Source organism: Dermacentor silvarum, chromosome 3, assembly GCF_013339745.2.
Source record: "Dermacentor silvarum isolate Dsil-2018 chromosome 3, BIME_Dsil_1.4, whole genome shotgun sequence".
NCBI classification, from domain to species: Eukaryota; Metazoa; Arthropoda; class Arachnida; order Ixodida; family Ixodidae; genus Dermacentor; species Dermacentor silvarum.
Genome location: NC_051156.1, coordinates 55596948 through 55619472, shown reverse-complemented (window position 1 = coordinate 55619472; position 22525 = coordinate 55596948). Strand labels below are relative to the sequence as shown.

Below are 22525 nucleotides of genomic sequence, written 5' to 3'. Positions count from 1 at the left end.
CTGAAAAGGTGGTCCTCGATACCTCGTGATACTGTCCCGTGGTTCACAGGTTTTTCACAGGTTGCTTCTGTGGTCCCGCAGATTATTCTGTGATGGTCCCACCTTCGGGTGGTTGTACACAGGTTTTTCACAGGTTGCTTCTGTGGTCCCGCAGATTATTCTGTGATGGTCCCACCTTCGGGTGGTTGTACGTTCGCGCCCTCGCCTCGTCGAGCGCCTTGAGTCTCAGAATTTCAAGAAATTCTGACCTTATCGTTGCTGTCCCGGCATAGTCCAATGCAGCTCCTCTGCTGCGGCTGTCTGACAGGTAAAACATGGCTGTCTGAAACAGAACAGAAATTAAAGATAAGAAATCCAAGAGGCGGGAAGGGTAAAGGGGGATTGGATAGCAAAAGGACAACGAAGAGCCAGCGTTCCATTTTAGCATAGAGGCAAGGACAGTTGCGGCAGGATCGGTCTAGACGCAAGTGATATAGATAGAGATGCCAGGGTGGAGACAGCATTTGTCGGAATTTGGCGAAGAAGGCAGGACTGGTGACGGAGAGGAAGGATGCAGCTCCGGAGCATGGGTAACGTAATGCTACAGTAGATAGGAGTGATTTGCCTCGCGCAACAATTATGGTAATATTTACAAATCTTACCTGTTGGCATCTCTTCATTTCCTACATGGCTGCTTGGACAGGAGCTTACTACAGAAAGCCCGGCTTGGACAGGTTGATCTGCGGTAAACAAACTAGGAGAAACACATGGTTGAACAGTTTTGTCAGAAAAGCATGTGAACTTGTTTACAATTACCTATGGAATGACGAACACAAAAACTACACAACCATGCAGTAATTGATATTTCATGTGATGCGCATTTCGTATGTCAACACGTAAAAACCGCGTCGCCTCTCACCATGAACACAAGTTCTCGGCATTCTCAAACCGGCTACAACACACATACTACCACGCCTGAAAGCCGCGTGGCCACACTTGCAGCTAAAACGCTCACTACAATACAGCACACAGTAGACGGCAATGACGTCGACCACAACCTAATTGAGATCCTACCCCTCCAAAGAGACCGAAAGAGCCTTTTCATACTGAACATCTACAGCCCACCCAAGCAGAAGCAGGCCTAGTTCGACTACTTGATCACCAAATCGATTACCCTAGCCAAAAACAACAGCCTACTTATAGTAGGCGACTTCAACGCGGCTCACCAGGCATGGGGCTACACGACAGCCACATCAAAAGGTACTGCACTCCAGTATATGATACAGCAGCACTGTCTCACCATCCTCACTGATCCCGCATACCCCACACGTCTAGGAAACAGCGTCTCCAGAGATACGTGCCCTGACCTCACCCTCACTAAAGGGATACAACAAGCCACCTGGCACAACACGGAGGAACCCTGGGCAGTGATCACTGCATCCTTGCCACCACATTGTATGTTATACATGCACGCCGCCCGATAAAAAAGATAACACTCACAGATTGGACAGCTTTTCGCAACGAGCGAGCGGATGACTCCTCGAGGGCTATTGCGGATCTCGAACAGTGGGTACGAGAGCTCCAGCAAGATGTAGACAGACATTCAAAACAGATCACACTCACCACAGACATTACGGCAGTAGACCCGCACCTTCTTCACTTGTGGGAGGCCCGTCGAGGCCTTGTTAGGAGATGGAAGCGGAAAAAACATAACCGGAAACTGAGACTACGTATAGCGAAACTCACGGCAACCGCTGAATTTTATGCTGGGGAGCTCACCCGTCAGAATTGGCGACAACTATGCAATAAGTTGCAGGGCACTCTTAGCACGGCCAAAACATGGTCGCTACTACGCCATGTTCTTGACACCACGCAAAGCAAAGCAGTCAGCCAGCAAAGAATTCAACGTCTCCTCCACAACCATCCGGGTTCTGATGACGACATCCTGGAAGAGTTGAGGGTGCGGTACATAGGAGATTTCAAACCCACACAGGGACAACCTCCCACGTACAGCGGAGGCGACAACCACGACCTGGACAAGCCGATCACCATCTCTGAGGTGCAACAAGCAATCCATGCACTCACACGAAACACCACCCCAGGCAGGGAGAAAATAAATAACAAGCTCCTGCGCAATCTGGATGACGGCAACATTCAATCTCTTACTGACCTATTTAATCATCATTGGGAGGCGGGTACGCTACTAGCGGATTGGAAGCACGCTGACATCATCCTCATTCCAAAGCCAGGCAAACCCTCCAGCTTAAAAAATCTTAGACCAATCTCACTGACTTCATGCCTAGGTAAGCTTCTGGAGCACGTTATTCTGAACCGACTTCAACCTTACCTAGAATCCAACGACTTGCTGCCCGAAACGATGTTCGGATTCCGGCCCCGCCTTTCTACCCACGACATTCTCCTTCAGCTTAAGGAACAAGTCCTTGAACACATTTCACCACACAACACCGGAGCGATCTTAGCACTAGACCTTAAAGGCGCTTTCGACAACGTGGCTCACAATACCATCCTTACAACCCTAAGTCTTACCAACTGTGGTCGTAATACTTACAACTACGTACGCGCCTCTCTAACCAACCGCACGGCCACAGTAGGCATTGGCTCACTCAGAACCCCGACGTTACCTACTCTCAACAAAGGAACCCCACAAGGTGCCGTTCTATCACCCACCCTTTTCAACATTGCTATGATGAAGCTACCTGATAAACTCAACGCAATACCAGGAATCAGGCACGCAGTATGCGCCGATGATATCACTATCTGGACCACCACTGGTTCTGAAGGAGAAAAGCAAGACGCACTCCAACAAGCGACGGACGTCGTCCAGCATTATGCAAGAAGCAGCGGTCTCCGATGCTCCCCCGAGAAGTCGGAACTATTAGTCGTTCGACAGAAATCCCGTAGAAAACTCAATGAAGTACCCCACATTGCACTCACCCTCGACGGCAAAGAAATACGCACTGTAAATCGCGTCCGCATCCTCGGCCTCCATATACAACGGGACGGCGGAGGCGCACACACCATCCAACGTCTCAAGCAGACAACTTTCCAAGTCATGCGAATGGTCAGCCGCATCACCTCCAAACAACACGGCCTGAAAGAAGACGACGTGACCCAGCTCGTCCAGGCCCTGATAATCAGCCGCATCGCCTACGCTGCCCCGTACCTTCCCCTCACTCCCAAAGAGAAAGATCAGCTAGACATACTTCTGCGGAAAGCATACAAGCAAGCGCTCGGCCTACCACCGGGAACAGCCACACTCAAGCTCGAAGCCCTAGGAGTCCATTACACAGTAAGAGAAATCATAGGACGCCCACCCCACAAGCCAACGAGAACGCCTAGCCCTCACACCAACAGGCAAGAAGGTCCTAGCGCGCCTAGGCTACCCAACACAGGGCCGAGGCCACGAAAAAGTTGCAGTGGCTTAGCTCGGCTATGCCAGGATATACGTAGCGTTAGCAAAGGTTCAGCTGATTATTCTTAGCTTTCCTGGTTGTCTAGATTGTCAAGGATTAGCTTGATTGTCATGCTTACTGCTGCTCCAATGACACACACGCGGTATACGTATTATGTGGCACATGTATATAGCCTTCTTCTGTTCATTCCTCCTACGTTCAACCGCTAATTGCCAGGCAACTACTTCGGGATCCGATGAGTCAAGCTTCTCCGTTCTTCTGCGCTGTTGAGCAGCATTTGCGCTCTCCTTCTCCATGGCTATACCACACTGGCAAATGCCAGTCAGAAGCGCAGCGGCTCCAGCGCAGTGTCAGACGGCGACTGCACAGCGAGCGCGCGCCGGCGCCAGTGCGTCTACCACGGCTACGACGTCACTCCTCTGGAATGCGCAGACCGGCGGCGGTGAGTCGCGCGCGGCGGCGGCGGAGTGCGCGAGAGGTGCCGGCTCCGGTGCGCAAGCCGTGTGACATCACTGATCCTTGCGCATGCGCAGCACGGCTCTTGATGTGCCGCGCGAAACGGGCTTGGCTAGGCCAGTGTAGCTAACGCTACAAAATCAATCTATATGGCCCCCAACATCCGGGAGCATATCAAGGTAGCCGCCATCCCCAGAAGCATGCACCCGGAACATCATGCCGGTCGTCGCAAAGCTCGCGCAAAGACTCCTCAAACAAGGTACGGTAACCTCCCCACCATACTATACACAGATGCCGCGCAGCACCCCCGAAAAGCAGCCATGGCAGTCAGCGTTGTCGACCATAACCTTCAAGAGGTGGTCTCGAATGAATGTGTGTGGTTTAGTGGCGCAAGGGCCAGGTATGGCCAAAGAGCGCCATGCCAGTGTTTGTTAGTTCGCAGTGAAGTGATGAATTCTGAGAAGTAGATGTGATGGGGCTGTAAAGGGGCCTAAAAATAATCGCTGTAAAGTGCGTAAAATATACATGTACTAAAATCATGGCAATGACTAATCAGGTGTACTATGCAATGAAGAATGCATTGAGGAAGAGTGACACGATATTTAAAATATTTAAGATGCAGTAATTGGCAAGAAGCACTACTGCCTAGACAGAGCCCTTGAACCACAAGGGCCTGGAGGCATGTGCTATAAAAAATTATCGCAGCCGCATCCTCTGGAGAGAGGATGCGCTACGAACTAGTTGGGCTAATAACATGCAGGACCACATCGTTCAAAAAATCTACGACTGCTTTGGCATTAAAAATTGGTTCTTCGCCAAGAAACATAATGGGGTGAAGCGGGACATGATATCGGTACGCTTGTGAAAAATATTTCTTTCTTTCTGTTTCGGCTTCCCGGCACTCCACGAGGACATGGAGGACAGTCAGCCTCTCACCACATCTACCACAGGTTGGTGGTTCACTACCAGTAAGCAAAAAATTGTGGGTGCCATATGTATGTCCTATTCTGAGGCGACAGAATAGGACATCAGTTCGTCGTGTTTTCGTTACGGGAGGCCAGAAACCTAACTGTGGCTTAATCAAGTGAAGCTTATTATTTGTTTCTTCATCCCACAGACGTTGCCAATGGCTTCGCAATTTCTTACGCAAGAAATGTTTCAAATCTGTTGCAGAAACAGTAGCTGTAGGATTAGTAGCGTGCGATGTTATTGACGTAGCCATTCGGTCAGCTAGCACATTACCCTCAATGCTTCTATGGCCAGGCACCCAGCATATAATGATATGCTGGTTAGATACATACGCTCTACACAGTACGGAATAGAGCTCAATGAGTATAGGATTTTTCTGTTTACAGGGTGACTTTAAAGCGTTTACGACACTTAGAGAGTCTGTAAATATGATTGATTTTTGAAGTTTAGATTTCATTATATGCCTCACAGCTGACAATAGTGCAAAAGCCTCAGCCGTAAAGATACTTGCTTCCGGGTGGAGTACGCCGGATTCCGAATAGGATGGGCCGACGGCTGCATACGACACCCCGTCACGTGACTTAGAAGCGTCTGTATAAAACTCTGTGCATGTGTACTTGGACTGGAGTTCAAGGAAATGCATTTTGATATGTGCCTCTGGTGCGTGCTTAGTGACCTCTACGAATGATGTGTCACACTCTATGAGCTGCCACTGCCACGGCGGTAACAGTTTCGCTGGAGCCATAAGACAGTGTTCAAGCAACGGAACACCCATTTCCTCACTAAGATTCCTCACACGCAAAGAGAACGGTTTTCTCGATGCCGGTCGATTTTGGAAGAGTGTGGCAGTGGTCATGTCGTTTATGGTTGAATAAGAGGGATGTTCAATGTTCGCGTGTACTCTAAGAAAATATGTAAAACTACTATATGAACGCTGCAGATGAAGTGACCACTGATTCGACTCTACGTAGAGGCTCTGGATCGGACTTGTTCGGAAAGCACCGGTCGCGAGGCGGATGCCCAGATGGTGAACGGGGTCTAGAATTTTTAATGCACTTGGCGTTGCGGAATTATAAATTATAGCTCCGTAATCAAGGCGTGAGCGGACAAGACTGTTGTACAAGTTCAGGAGGAATTTTCGGTCACTACCCCATGTTGTGCGCGACAAAATTTTTAAAAGGTTCATCGTCTTCAGACACCTTGCCTTCAAATATTTAAGATGGGGGATAAAGGTAAGCTTCGAGTCTAGAATTATTCCCAGGAATTTATGCTCACTGCTCACGGATAGTTCCTCTTGATTAATCGTGAGATTTGGCACTGGTGTCATGCCTCTTTTGTTTGAGAAAAGTATGCACGTACTTTTCTTTGCATTTATTTTAAATCCATTTACATCAGCCCATTTGGACAGTTTGTTTAATCCAAGCTGTACCTGTCGTTCGCAGATAGCAATGTTGCATGATTTGAAACCTATCTGTACATCATCAACATACACAGAATAAAACATGCTGGGTGGAATAACTGTATACAGGGAGTTCATTTTTACAATAAAGAGTGTGCAACTAAGCACACCCCCTTGTGGCACACCAGCCTCTTGGGTGAATGTTCTAGATAAAACATTGCCCACTCTTACGCGAAACGTGCGGTTACACAAGTAGCTTTCGACTGTGTTTAACATATTTCCGCGGACCCCCATCGCAGAAAGATCTCGCAGAATTCCGAAGCGCCATGTCGTGTCGTACGCTTTCTCTAAATCTATAAATACAGAAAGTAAAAACTGTTTATGAATAAACGCATCTCTGATGTTTGCCTCGATGCGAACAAGGTGGTCTATTGTCGACCTACCTTCTCGGAAGCCACACTGGAAGGGGTCTAGTGTTTTGTTATTTTCTAGGAAACTGATTAAACGCCGGTTTATCATTTTCTCATACAGCTTGCACAGGCAGCTTGTTAGCGCTATTGGCCTGTAGCTGCTAGCTAGAGACGGGTCCTTGCCTTGTTTAAGAATCGGGATGACTATGGCTTCTTTCCACAAGGAAGGAATATATCCAGCCGCCCACATGGCATTAAAGAGAGAGAGGAGTGTTGTCAGTGTTTCGGGGTGTAAGTACCTAATCATTTCGTAGATGATACGGTCGCCACCTGGCGCTGAGTTGTTGCAACAAGCGAGAGATGCTTTAAGTTCGGCTAAGCTGAATGGTCGGTTGTAAGCCTCATTTGATGAACCTTTGCGATTAAGGGGCTGCCGCTCTTCGCGTTCTTTGAACTTCAGGAAAGATTGTGTATAGTGCGATTCACTCGATACATATTCGAAGTGTTTGCCTAGACTATCCGCCTGGTCTTCCAGGCTATCACCTTGGCTATTTACTAAGGGTAGGGGATGTGACTCCCGACCTATTAATTTATTTACCCTATTCCAGACTTTCGTTTCATCTGTATACGAGTTTATGCTGGAGATGTACTTTTCCCAGCTCTCTCTTTTAGCACGTCTGCGCGTTCTCCTGCCCTGCGATTTTGCTTGTTTAAAATTAATCAAGTTTTCGGCTGTTGGGGAGTTGCGAAACAGTCCCCAGGCCTTGTTTTGCTTTTTACGTGCTTTTTGGCATTCCTCGTTCCACCAAGGCAGGCGACGCTTATTAGCTAGTCCATTAGTTTGTTGTATGCACCTTTCTGCAGCGTCAGTGATAAAACGTGTTATATACGCCACAGCATCGTCTATGTTAAGACAGGCAATGTCATCCCGGCCTAAATATGTTATTTCCTTAAAAAGTTGCCAGTTAGCAGAGTCAACCTTCCATCGGGGAACATGTGGCGAGCATCCATCTTGTTTTGTTAAGCTTAGCATAATTGGAAAGTGGTCGCTCCCAAAGGGGTTCTTCAGAACGGACCACTGCAGGTACGGAATTAGTGTACTAGACACGATACTCAAATCTATGGAGGAGTATGAATTATGCGCCACGCTGTAGTACGTGGGCTCTTTCTTATTAAGTAGACACGCTCCTGAGGAAAAAAGAAGGTTTTCAATTAGGCGACCTCTTCCATCACAACACGAGTCTCCCCACAAGGTGTTATGTGCGTTGAAATCTCCGAGAACTATGTATGGCCCCGGAAGTTCATTTATGTAGTTTTGAAATTCGGTTTTACGTAGTTGATAGTTGGGAGGGATGTATATAGAGCTGATAGTGATCAGCTTGTCAAACAACACCCCTCGGACAGCAACTGCCTCTAGGGGCGTACGAAGTTTTAATTCCCGGCAGGCAATACCTCTATCGACTACAATAGCCACACCACCGGAAGACACGACTGTGTCATCGCGGTCTTTACGAAAAATGGCGTATTGCCGGAGAAAGTTTGATTGTGTAGATTTAAGGTGTGTCTCTTGAACACACAGCACCTTAGGATTAAACCTGTGTAGGATTTCTTTGACGTCATCGAGGTTGTGTAGGAGTCCTCTGACGTTCCATTGTATTATTTGTGTATTCATGTTGGAAGTGTTTTTTGGTGCTGTGTGTTTAAAAGAGACTAATTTAACTTACAGAGCCCTTGTCGGGCCCTGTGATGCGGGCTTTTTCTTTTTTGGAGCGATCGCGAGATTCTCGCGGCTCCTTTGGCGCTTGCGGCGCTGTCTGGCAGGTTGTTGTGTCCATCGCCTCTTGCGAGGCGCTGGACACGCGCTCTTGCGAGCGGTTGGTTTGACGGGAAGGCCTCGTTTCGAGGGACGAGGCCCTTGAGGCCACCAGCCCGGAGGTTGATGGCCCCTTCTGCTGGGGTGGCGGAGCAGCGCTAGCTGCAGCCGCGGCGGGGGGGGGGGGGGGGGATGGCGTCACTGCCGGCTCACTGTGTGTGGGCCGGACAGCCGCCGGAAGCCGTTGCGACGCTGCCCCCTGACGCGCCACTTCGGCAAAGGTTTTCTTTGGCAGGTAGGATACCCGCCTGCGTGCCTCCTTGAACGTTAGATTTTCCTTTACTTTAATTGTTACAATTTCTTTTTCTTTTTTCCAGGATGGGCACGACCGCGAGTATGCGGCGTGCTCCCCATCACAGTTCACACAGTGGAGAGAGTTTTCGCATGATTCAGAGAGATGCTCAGTTGCACTGCATTTCGCACAAGTCTGACGGCCTCGGCAGTTCTGCGAACTGTGGCCGAATCTTTGGCATTTGAAGCATCGAAGAGGGTTTGGCACGTATGGCCTGACACGTAATTTTATGTATCCGGCTTCAATGGTCTCGGGTAGAACACTAGAACCAAAAGTAAGAATTATATGTTTTGTCTTTAGCTCCTTACCATCGCGCCTCATCTTGATTCGTTTTACAGTCAAAACATTTTGTTCTTTGAATCCTTCCAAAAGTTCATCTTCGGTGAGCTCCAACAGGTCGTCATCAGAAATAACACCGCGGGTGGTGTTCATGGTGCGGTGCGGGGTCACAGTTACAGGAAAGTCTCCAAACGACACTAGATTCTGTAGTTTATCATGCTGTTTCTTATCACGGAGTTCCAGGAGGAGGTCACCACTGGCCATCCTCGTCGCCTTGTAACCTGGTCCTATAGTCTCTGTCAGAGTCTTTGCAACGATAAAAGGTGAGATCACTCTCACGGTCTTTTCAGTTTTCTCACTGTGTACCACGTGGTAGCGTGGAAAGTTCTCAACTTGTCGGCCAAAAAATTTAAAAACTTCTTCGGTGCGCCCCCTCTTTTGGGGGCGATCAGAAAGCGCGGGAAAAGAACTAGCCAGGCAAATATTGATGTTTCGGCAGAAACGCCAGCCACCCACCATGGAGTCCTACTAGGGGACGCTGCAGTGCCTGTAAACATAGGCCCTGCAGACGCCAGCTGTACGTCACCACTATAACCGAATATGAAATAACCTAGGCAGGCTACTCACACAGGGTTAACCCTCGCTGCCAAGAAGATCGGAAGGAATATAGAAGAGAGGAGAAGACAGGAAAGATTGAAAGTGAGAGGGAAAGACGAAGATTGGAGAGGGAGACAGGAAAAGGCAACTACCGATTTCCCCTGGGTGGGTCAGTCCGGGGGTGCCGTCTACGTGAAGCAGAGGCCAAAGAAGTGTGTTGCCTCCGTCGGGGGGCCATAAAGGTCCAAACTCCCGGCATCGGCTCGACCCCCAGGATCCCCTTTTCCCCGGACACGGCTAAGCCACGCACGGTTAAGCGTGGGAGGGTCCGACCCTCGTGTGCTCGGGTCCGTGGTGTCGCAACACACCAAACGCCTGCTGACGCAGACGCCCCTGCGGGGGAGGTGGTCTCGATGACAGTCCGCACTGCCAACGCCCTCGAAGCGGAGGAGACAGCCATCGCCTTAGCCATCACCTCTAGTCAAACTAAAGAACACGTTCCAATTATTACCGACTCCCAAGCAGCTTGCCGTAGCTATGCCAGAGGCAGAATATCTTCCATCGCCGCCCGACTCCTCAAACAAGCCTCTCAATTACCCGACGTTGAAATAGTATGGACTCCAGGACACGAGTCCCTCCGTGGAAATCAGCGTGCGCACTCTGTAGCCCGAGCTCATGCCACCCGGGCGCCACAAGAGAGGGATACGGCCGCATCTATGGAGCCTGTACCTTTAGAATACAACGCAATATTAGAACACCACAGATTGAACAGACGACAATACCCACCGCCACACAAGACCCTCTCACGCGAAAACGCAGTAGCATGGCGACAATTACAAACCAACACATACCCCCAGTTAAGCAGATTACACGCAATACACCCTGCACTGTACTCGTACAAATGCCCCCTTTGTAACGACTACGCTTCCCTATATCACACCACATGAGCATGCCCCAAAATACAGGTAGTCCCGCATATACCCAACCCCACACCCGAGCAGTGGGAGGCCGTGCTGACTAGCTCGCACCCTCGTGACCAGCAACAACTGGTGCGGCGGGGGGCCCGGGAGACAGCAAGAGCCGCAGTAGCCCTGGACTGAGGGCACCTCCCAACACAAGCTGGAACACGCCTGCTTGTTTTTTTTTTGTTTTTTTCTTAATAAATGTTTTTCTCCTCCTCCTCCTCTCGGCATTCTGGGCTGGTGACGCAGTTATAAGCAGGTTGTCATGGCACAGCTTAAGCAGTTGAAGCAGGCTCGCAGGCAGAAATTAAAGATTTAGAAATCCTGTAACGGTTTCCAGTATGAGTACTCACCACAGTTTTCGGCTGCACATGGAACGACTGGGGGCACGCAGGCGCGAACCTCCTCCCGAGACACAGCTGGCGGTAAATCGTCTGGTTTCATACCTGCAAATTCATAATCCAGTCGCGGCCGCGTTTGACATACCAACAACGATACTTGCACATTTGTGACAGCTTTGCAATACGTCAGCGGAATCAATGAAACAGGTAAGCGCCGCGTACCTAGCGCACGAATGCAATGACTCGGGAAACTATCGAATGTCGGCACCGCGAATTATTCTTCTAAATTATAAACACAGGATTACAGTACGTACCATGGCTGGCCTCTGTCACTTTCCTTCTGCTTGGTCGGGGTTTTACTTGTGTTTCGTGCGTCCGAACAGGTATTTTTAGTGAAGGCACTGCCCCTTTCTTCAGCTGCGGCAGACGAGGCTTTACGCTCCCATCTTGACAAAAACCACAGCGCCGCCAAACAAGGTTAACAGCATCAGCACTGAACAACTGGGTGGGCAAAAAACTTACCGAAGTGGCTCCAGAAGTAGTCTTCCTTTTTGAAGTGCTCACTGCAAACATACATCTCGCCGGTGGCTTCTTTGCCGATGCGCATCCTTGCAGCTCACAATTTCCGCAGTTTTTTGTGTCTCGGGAACACATAGAGGCTTACCTCTCCCGCTACGGCTCGGTTTGAGCACTGCGGCACGCTGCACATGCGATTACTATTCGCTTTTTTTCCTTTTCGGCGCGTCAATGACTACCGCGAGACCGAACCGCCGAACTGCGTCGCAGATTTCTATCACAAGGTGACTGTTTCGGAGGAGGGCCACGTGGCGCCGCCTGCGTCGCTGGAATGAATGAATCTAGAGAGGTATTGCTGCGAGCGTACTGTTTTTGTAGAGCACGTCTCTCCATGCCCTTGTGCCCAAGGGTCGCAGTGAGGTGATAGTGTTCATGGAAGCGACGCATCTTTTTCGTATTATATTATAATTTATATCTTCTATAGTATCCATTATGGTCATAGCTGGTATCACTCATTATTGACATTATTTTAAATACTTCTATATTTTACGTACCCTGCAGTGAATATTTTAGGCCTCTATACAGCCTCGATACATTTGACCCCTCTCATTCACCGCATCATCGACTTCCTCATACCATTTTCTTGGCGCTCTTTGGCCATCCCTGGCCCTTGCGCCACAAAACCCCATACATCATCATCATCATAAAAAATTATTAAACATGTATCTGCTGAGTACCTAACTTTGTTGTTTTCACCGCCACTCTCTACAGGCATCTTACCTTCCGACTGCAAAGTGGGCAAGGTAGTTCCAGTCTTCAAATCAGGCAACAGAGACACCCCATTAAATTATCGTCCTATATCATTAACCACGGAAATAGTTTGAAGCGCAAAAAACACAGAAACATAAAAGCACAGGAGACATGTACGAGGGAAATCTGCTCGTCTATGTCTCATGTGCTCTTTTGTGTCTGTGTTTTTTGCGCTTCAAACTATTTCCGATGTACAACCAACAGGCCCAAATCGCTACAATTCTGAATATCATTAACTAGTGTCCCCTGCAAAATCATGAACACGTCATATACTCGCATATCATGGACTTCTTAGACTCAATCTGTTTTTTGCACCCTTGGCAGCGCGGATTTCGAAAAGGCCATTCCTGCGAAACGCAGCTGGCAATTTTCCTTCATGACCTGCATGTTAACCTTGTGTCATGAGTAAGACGCCGGAGGCGAAATAAAAGAAGACGAGGACGATGTGATCGGAGCGTTCGGAACGGCGCGAGGCGCGTGAGGCGCGTGAACCGAGCCATAATCGAGGCAGAAGCGAGGCTGAGCTGGTATTATCGACGTGGTTCCGGGCCAGGAAGGTCGCATCGCCAGCACCGCACTGGCGACGGGAGACTTGGGGGTCTGGCCGAGTCCGTGACGTTGGCCGTCCACGGTGTGGCCGTCGACCTCGGCAAGTTCGGGCGAGGCTCCTGGACGAGCTGCAGCTTCTCACGGCAGGACCAGGCACCCCAGAGAGGCTCCCCCTTCTACGGCAGACCGGCACGCTCGATGATCCCCGGAACGCCACGTCGGCACTCGGGAAAGAAGCTGGACGGAAGCAGCGGCCGAGGACGTCGCTAGGCCTAACCCGTCACCTCTCCCGGCCACGTCAGCAGCAGCGACCGGGTTATCCAGGCTCCCGAGAAGAGCGAGTTCAAGGTCCGACCGAAAGGCAGCAACGAATATACGACGGTCGACGGAGGCACCGACATTTAGAAAGGCCCAACGAGATTCTCGCCGGGAGAATACGAGCGACGAGGGCGAACTGAGTAAGGACGATACATTCTCGCAGTAGGCCAGAGTTGCCGGACGTTCGCGTGGGAAACGCCCAGAATTAGTGTAGGCGTAGTTAAGGACATGTTTAGTGTGTATTTTAGTGTGTTCATTAGGTTGTACATTTGTTGGCATTTATTTATTCATTGTCTTTTAGTTCAGTGTGTAGCTTGATTTTCGGTTTGAGGCTTTTTGGTTTTGAGTTCGTGTAAATAAAATCTGTTTGCTGTGTCGCCATGCGTCTTCCCTCTCCATCTCTCATAACACCCGCACGCCTCCGAGATCAGTGACGAAAAACATCACAATTGGCGAGCCTGCCAGGATCCGTTCCCGGATTCTATTCAGCCCAGTCACTGATACTCGGGAGGTGCAGAGATGGATTGGGAGGTGATATCGGCCACTATTCGCAAGCAGAAGCTCAGCAAGGAGCAGGGCCTCAAACTAATTGAGGATGAAAGGAAACGCGTAGAGGCCGCTCGATTAGCAGAACTTGCTGCAGTTAAGAAAGCTTATGAGGAAAGAAAACAACGCCTAGAGAAAGAGATAAAGATGCTACAAGAGAAAGCTCAGGCATCGGAAAGGAGAGAGCGTGAGGCTGAGCTTAAGATTGAGAGTAGGCCCGCTAGTGTAGCAGAGCTGGCGGACAGCAGAAATTTGTCAGGAGACGTTGGCAGAGTAGATAGCGCCCGTGACGACCCAGAGGAGAAGCCCTCGACTACAGAACCCTTGATTAAGAAAGACAGTGATATGAGGATGGGCGAGATTCCGATAGAGATTGGCGTAAGCGAGGAGCAGAGAGCGGTAACGAAAGAAGTAGCTTCACCTCGTAACGACATGGGGTTTGTAATGGAAAATGATTCCAAGAATCGCCAGGCACCAGAAATGACGAGCCAGTCAAACTCCGAGAGAAACGAGAAAGAGGATAGAGGCCCTAGTCACCTAAAAAGTGCAAAGCGTGAAGGTAGGAGGAAAACTCCCAGTAGATGGAAAAGAAAACGGCGTGTTAAAACGCAGATGCATGAGAAGAGGCGGACGTCAAGGAAAAGGATTAAGAGGCCAGAGTTAAGGCAGAGCCATTCCAAGCAGTACGAGCGATATGCAGGTGTAAGAAAGAAAAGGAAGCTAGAGCTAAAGCACAGGCATTCCAAGCTGCACGAGAAATGTGCCAGAGCAAGAAAGGGAAGGAGGCAGGCTGGGCGTAGAGAAGCGTGGGAGCTTAGGAAAAGGCGGAAAAAATGAACAGGTATAACCGGTAGGGTACTAAAGGAATATTATTTAGGAATGCCTTCGGACAGTGGAATAGTCAGCTCTTACAAATGTGTGTATATAGCAAGTTTATTCATATAGAGTGTTTGGGACAATGAACATTACAAACAATTGAGTGCAGTGTTGTGTGAACAGAAACAAGTGGTGAAACGTGCGCGATAGTGCAGTGAAGTGTGGTGATGAGTGGTAAGCGAAGACGACGCACAAAAGAGCACTCAAGCCACAACAAAAGTCAAGTTCGCCGCCAAAAAAAAGTTCAAGAGGAAGCAGTTTTTTGGAAAAAAACTCTTGAAGAGGGGAGCCATGTCATGAGTAAGACGCCGGAGGCGAAATAAAAGAAGACGAGGACGATGTGATCGGAGCGTTCGGAACGGCGCGAGGCGCGTGAGGCGCGTGAACCGAGCCATAATCGAGGCAGAAGCGAGGCTGAGCTGGTATTATCGACGTGGTTCCGGGCCAGGAAGGTCGCATCGCCAGCACCGCACTGGCGACGGGAGACTTGGGGGTCTGGCCGAGTCCGTGACGTTGGCCGTCCACGGTGTGGCTGTCGACCTCGGCAAGTTCGGGCGAGGCTCCTGGACGAGCTGCAGCTTCTCACGGCAGGACCAGGCACCCCAGAGAGGCTCCCCCTTCTACGGCAGACCGGCACGCTCGATGATCCCCGGAACGCCACGTCGGCACTCGGGAAAGAAGCTGGACGGAAGCAGCGGCCGAGGACGTCGCTAGGCCTAACCCGTCACCTCTCCCGGCCACGTCAGCAGCAGCGACCGGGTTATCCAGGCTCCCGAGAAGAGCGAGTTCAAGGTCCGACCGAAAGGCAGCAACGAATATACGACGGTCGACGGAGGCACCGACATTTAGAAAGGCCCAACGAGATTCTCGCCGGGAGAATACGAGCGACGAGGGCGAACTGAGTAAGGACGATACATTCTCGCAGTAGGCCAGAGTTGCCGGACGTTCGCGTGGGAAACGCCCAGAATTAGTGTAGGCGTAGTTAAGGACATGTTTAGTGTGTATTTTAGTGTGTTCATTAGGTTGTACATTTGTTGGCATTTATTTATTCATTGTCTTTTAGTTCAGTGTGTAGCTTGATTTTCGGTTTGAGGCTTTTTGGTTTTGAGTTCGTGTAAATAAAATCTGTTTGCTGTGTCGCCATGCGTCTTCCCTCTCCATCTCTCATAACACCCGCACGCCTCCGAGATCAGTGACGAAAAACATCACACCTTGACAGTAACCTTCAGACTGATGCCATATTCCTGTATTTTGCAAAAGCATTTCACACAGTTCCTCATAAACGTTTGCTGCTAAAATTGTCTCAGTTAAATTTACACCCCGACGTACTAAAGTGGATAGAAGCATTCCTGACTAACCGCTCTCAGTTTGTTTTCGTTAATACCCATTCTTCCAGCAGACTCCGCGTAACATCAGGCGTCCCGCAGGTATCTCTCTTAGGACCGTTTCTCTCTTTAACTTAGATTAATGATCTACAAACAAATCTATCATGTAACTTTCATATGTTTGCAGATGATTGTGTAATCTACCGCAGAGTTACCAACACATTTGACCACACATTCATCAAGTACGATCTCAATAATGTACAAGAATGGTGTAATTGCTGGATAATGAACCGACATCCTAACAAATGTAAACTCGTGTCTTTCACTCGCTGCCGTTACCCCCTCACATTTACCTATTCCATTGCTGATATTCCAATAGAATCAGTTCATTCATTCAAATACCTTGGTGTCACTCTATCTTGGGATCTGTCCTGGCGCTTGCACACTACTAACATCATCTCATCGGCTAATAGATCACTGGGATTTCTTAGGCGACATCTACGTCATACCCCACAACAAGTCAAAGCGTTGGCCTATAAATTATTTGTAAGATCGAAACTTCAGTTGCATCTCCCATCTGGAACCCGCATCAGATTTATATCATAAATGCACTTGAGGCTGTGCAAAATTGTGCTACTAGATATCCATTCTTCATATTCGTACGACATCAGCATTTCATCGATGAAAGCGGAATCTGGGTTGGAAACGCTTTCTTTCCGTCGACAGGTTGCCACTCTCTCTCTCTTCCGTTCATTTTTTACAGCGCCCTAACTCACCCACCGTACATCATGCCCCCTTCATACATATCTCATCTCACCGGTCATCCGCTTCAAGTTGCACGCGCACGTGCCCGGACCACCACTTATCAAGCATCACTTTTTGGTTCGAGCATCAAGGGACTGGAACGGCCTTCCACACGCCATCGCAGCCATAACAAGCCCATATGCCTTTACCGTAGCTGTTGTCACCCACATCTCAAGATGAACGCCTGTTTCTAATGCTTATTTTTTAACCACCCCTTATGTAATACCCCTCCAATGGGGTTTTTAAGGTAATCAAGTGAAGCGAAGTGAAGTGAAATGCCAGCCACCCACTATGGAGCCCAACAAGGGGATGCTGAAGAAACTGTAAAAGAGGTCCTGGAAGCGCCAGCTGTGCCTTACTGCTATAACCAAATAAGGTATACCCAATGTTTGCTACCCACACAATGTTAACCCTTGCCGCCCAGAAAATCAGAAGTAAAGGAAGTGAGTAGAAGACAGGAAAGGCTGAAAATCGGTCAGAAAAATGAAGATTGGGGAGGAGGACAGGTAAACGCGACTGCGGATTCCCTCCAGGTGGGTCAGTCTGGAAGCGCTGTCTATGTGAAGCAGAGGCCAAAGAGGCTTGTTGCCTCCACCGAGGGGCCTTAAAGGTCCGAACAGCTGGCATCAGCTCAGCTCCAAGGATCCCCCTTTCCCCAAACACGGCCAAACCACGCATAGCTGCACGCGGGAGGGTCCAAACCCCTTGTGCTCGGGTCCGTGGTGCCGAAACACACCAGACACGAGAAAGCTTCAAAATTTGCACCAGTATTCGTGCAAATTACTGAAAGCTGGCGTTGGTGGCTGTAACCTCCAAGGTTCCTCTTGTTTTTATAGTTTCATGGTACGGGATGCATAAAAAAAGATTGCTGTGTGTGCAGAGGCTTTGTCCATGAAGCTGTCCAGTGGTACGCAGCAGCCACGATATGAGCATGACCAACCCAAAAGATATGAGCATGAGCAACCCTAGTAGCGCTTACGCGAACCGTAGTAAGGGGCTCACGCCATGCCGAAACAGCCTCTCTTCTCTTATTAGTGAAACGGCCACTGGAGTGGATGAAGTCTTTGTCGCCAACGTAGTGCTACGACACGGTGCCTGTGCAGTTATTATCACGGACCGAGGAGCTTCATTCATAGACAATTTGAAAGCCGTCCATTATGAAACTGACTCATACCAGCCACCAGAAGACAACTGCCTATCACCCTCAAACAGATAGGCTGACCGAGAGATTGAAGGTGATGCTGACCAATATGTTGTCAATTTACGTAGACTTAGAACACCGTACATGGGACAAGATATTACTGTATGCAAGATTCGCTTACAATACCGCATTGCAAGACACCACTCAAGTGAAGCCATTCTAGCTTGTTTTTGGCCGAACCCACGGGTGGAATGGCCAGAGTCCACTCCATCCGATCGCCCAAAATCCCATAAGCAATGGCACGTCTCATTAGCAAGTGTACGGTGTCTATGAGTGGGGCAATATGGATCAAGGAGGATCATAGGGGCTGGCAATCTTGATCATAGGACGATCATAGGGGCTCTTTAGTTTCGGAAATGCACTCTCATAGAAATTATATAACCGGGATGGCGCCAGCAGTGAATTTTGTGCAAGACGCTTTCGCTATTGTTAATACATCATGGACATCTGCTGTTAACTTAATGAATAAAATCTGTAAATAATTTCACATTTTACGCTATTTCACCTCTGTAGACAACTCATTTTGTTTCGAAAGAGCTCGCCACGTTCAGAAAAAGGAAATATTGCATGAAATAGATACCCATACCGGAAATAATTGATGCGATGAAATCCGTCGAATTGTTTCTATAGCCACGTGAAGTCTACATTCATATCTAGGCTTGCACGTAAAAGTTCCCGCAATTCCTTCGAAACGCTCTCATGGGCATTTCAACGGCCCCAAATACATACTAGAACGACCAGCGTGCCTATTTACATTCTGCCTTACCCGTTATTAAGCAAACGAATGATGCCCTAATCTAGGGGTCTGAGAATAGAGCTCATATTACATTTATCGGTGCTATATAGAAGGCTTTGTTATTCAGTGAACGTCTACTCTTTTCGGTGTGCCTCCGTCACCTAAGTTTTCGGTGCGGCGCCTTGGGTATTACGTTCGTCAACCTGGGATTAGCATGCCGGAGTAATGTCGTTGTCATGACCCCCACATCAGCGTTGTCGTCGCTGTCATCTACATTTAATAATCGTCCTGCCACCGCCTTCATGCCCTATTCATCATTGTCTTCATGCGATTGTAGTCAAGCCGTCATCTTGTTGCTGTAGCTAAACATCACACATAATCACACCACATACACCCACGATGCACACGATTAGATCTTTTAGATGGACGCGTTATGTCATCTGGTAACAGCGCAAATCCAAGCGAGGCTAGACAGCCAGCTGCGCGCAAAGTGCCTCGCACAACAATGACTTCAGCACTGCGTGGGGCCTGCAATTTCTTTGTTAGAGGCATTAAGCCCACCAACGTCTATTGAATGCTATCACCACAATTCTTAGCATTCTGCTACTTACCCGCCACGGTGACCCAGTAAGCTAAGGGTTGCGCTAAGCACGAGATCACGGGATCGAATCCCGGACGCGGCGGCCGCACTTCGATGGAGGCGAAATGCAAAAACGCCCGTGTGCTTGCGTTGTAGCGCACGTTAAAGAACCCCAGGTGATCAAAATTAATCCGGAACCCTCCACTATAGTGCGCCTCATAATCAGAACTGGTTTTGGCACGTAAAACTCTAGAAAGAAGCATTCTGCTACAATACATTGTCTGTTGCCGCGTTGCACGGCATTCCTTAGACACCATTTATAACCACGTTACTATGTATGAAAAAGCAAATATATTGCACCAGGCCTGAAAACATGTCTGTGCAAAGCGTAGAGCAAGGAAATGTGTGTGTTGTAAGAGCGTGTGTCAGTGTGTGTGTGACAACCGCCACAAAAGGACGGCAAGGTAATGGCTTGATGACGGCGACGACTTGAAACAACAGCAATGAAGATAACGGATTGCTACTGTGACGGCACGATGATCATGGTAACGTAGAGAAGACGACGTGTACTTATGGCTACAATGTTACAGCTACAATTACGTCAGTGATGAAATGTCATGAATAGGGAAGCGACGACGTGACGACGACGCGAAAACAATGACGACTAGGGCCGTGAAACACAGCCAAAAATTGTGCCCATGGCAGGAAGACAGCGGGGACGGCAAAAGCATTGCAACGACTCGTAGACAAGGGAGACAAAGGGTTTAACTCGTTCCCTACCATGGAGAAAATAGGCGTTTTTTGTATGTTACGGCAAATGTCTTTTTTTTCTGAAGAAACTACTGCACTCATTGTTTAATGTAATACACAAACAGAAAGCAAGATGAATGCACTTTTTACGCATTAAAGTTTTCAAGATGTGTGTCATAAAAATATAAATTGTTAGTTAATGTAAAAAGTTTTTAAAGAGACGCTTGTATTTACTAAGAAATAAAGTTACGAAAATTATGTGATCTACAAAATGTATTGCCGTCTATTGGGCACTATCTCCGAAAAATTCAAAATTTCTTATTGAACAGGTATTTCGCTACAAAATTTTCACTGCAAGCACCACACTTGGGTGTGCCGGGCTGCGACCGTCGATGTTCCGGGCTGGTTTGCGTCATCGTTGCTTTCAGACTCAAAGTCTGACGAAAATTCAGCGTCCTCTGACTCACTGCTATTCGATGTGTCGATAAGATTAGCCGCAGAGGCAGCGGAATTGCGATATCTGCGATCTCCCGATGCGGGGGCGCCCTTTCTGGAGCCGGACATTTTTGCGTTCTGCTTAGACGATCGCGAAACTTCGGAGCTCATTTGAAAACCACTGCTTGGCGGAAGAAAAGCGAACTGCTTAGAAAACAAAAATATAGTTCCTCCTCTTTCACCTCCGATGATGCAGTGTGTCCGTGAGTGGCGCGGAAGGTCTCGGAAGTGGTGTTTCAAGCCATCCATAGCGGGCGGCCATTTTTTTCTTTCTCCTTTGACGATCGCGAAACTTCAAAGCGCATTTAAAAAACACCTCCTCGCGGGAAAAAGGCGACCTGCTTAGAAAACTAAGATATATTTCTCCTCGTTCACGTGCAATAGCGCAGTGATTCCGTAAGCGGCGTGAAGGTCTCGAAAGCGGCGTTGCAAACCATCGATACAGGCATAACCATACCCAATAGGCGCGGTGCGGAAAGAGTTAATGAATGGATAGATGTAACTATATCAGCAGAGAACCTAAGTGTCGCGTATACGTTTGTATTTTAATTTTTTTCTGTCATAGAGAACTCCATTCTATCAGATGAAATGCAGATGATTTTTCCTCCTCCGGAGAAGATACCAGTACTAGAACAATTCAACTCTGTTCGGTGAAAGTTCAGGAACTGCGATAGCATAGTTTTACTGTAACACCGTTAGGGCAAATGCGGCGGTGCATTTCCAACACGTAGCAGATGGTTGAGGTAGTTGCACCCCTCCTTATAAAATAATTGTAACAGAAAGCATGTTACAGAAATTAAAAGGGCAGGAATGTCTAAATAATGATGATGAGTGTAGTTGTGTATATTTGCATGCCTATTCTCATTCCATGCGTTCTAGTACTTTGTACCTACGTTAAAAACCTAGAAGGCCTCCTTCAGGTACGTAAAGCTATCGTGTATATAAGGGTGCTGATACACATAATAACACACATACTGTAGGACATCGAGTGAGCTTTCCTGATTATGTAGGTTAAAATACGATTGCGCCAACGACCCCGAGCTTGCAATTTTAAAAGAAGCTTCCATGGACTATTATTCTACAAGCATAGGTGAAGCTGCATGAACCTTAGAAATTGTGCAAGACGCAATTTTAATGCTGACAAAAAGCTCGTAATTATTAGCCCACTCAGTTAAATTGTAACATGAAAAAAGAAACACGGAAAGACGCGTATATTATTGAACTGGAATTACATTCTTGTAATGCGTGTACACTGAACAAGGAACGCCTAATACAAGCTAACGAACAATTCAAGAGACTGGCAGGCAACAAAAATTAGGCTTCAGAGTGTGCTGCGGCTTCTAAGTTCACACACAAAGCGGTGGTCCGATAGCTGCATTACTGGGTAAGAACTTGCAAACGGCTTAAAGGTACCTTTATTTGAGGTTAAATGCTAGTATCGCATCACACAATTGAGAGCGACATACATAACAATATATCAAAGCAAAATACGGTATTCTCAAAGCGGAAGCGCGCAGCCTTGCTAGCAAAGGTTCCGCAAAATTTACAAGCATGAAAGCTCCGCTTGTGCAATTATAGCTGGCGGTGGAAATGATGCATATGTAGAATAAAGCGCCTGAGAATGTGTATATTATCCCTCAACTGAATGAATGTATTGCAAGAAACATAAATGTCCTGACTTCAACCAAATCTACGTCTTCAAGCGTATCATTCCTTCAGTAGAGAGAATCGCTTTCGAAAAGCGTTCGGCTATTCGCTTACATTGTCAATCCTCGATGGCTGCCATGTAATGTGTTTATTTCTTAGTGTACCGGAATGTTTTTCTACTCCACTATCATTATTGAGAAAGCATTATATGGCTCATGAGGGGGAAACTGAAAAAAATATGGGGTTTTACGTGCCAAAACCACCATCTGATTATGAGGCACGCCGTAGTGGGGGGACTCCGGATTAATTTTGGCAACCTGGGGTTCTTTAACGTGCACCTAAATCTAAGTATCTGTATTTCGCCCCCATCAAAATGCGGCC

The 22525-nt window shown here is 48.2% G+C and overlaps 1 long non-coding RNA gene across 1 annotated transcript; it reads right to left on the bottom strand.

Annotated features, from left to right (window-relative positions):
* Window positions 1–393: 393 nt before the first annotated feature.
* On the bottom strand, window positions 394–11421 carry LOC125943787 (uncharacterized). The gene is made up of 3 exons (XR_007465893.1): window positions 11306–11421; window positions 11004–11096; window positions 394–719 (listed from the first exon to the last, which is right to left on the bottom strand). It is a non-coding gene; the product is annotated as an uncharacterized LOC125943787 (long non-coding RNA).
* Window positions 11422–22525: the final 11104 nt, after the last annotated feature.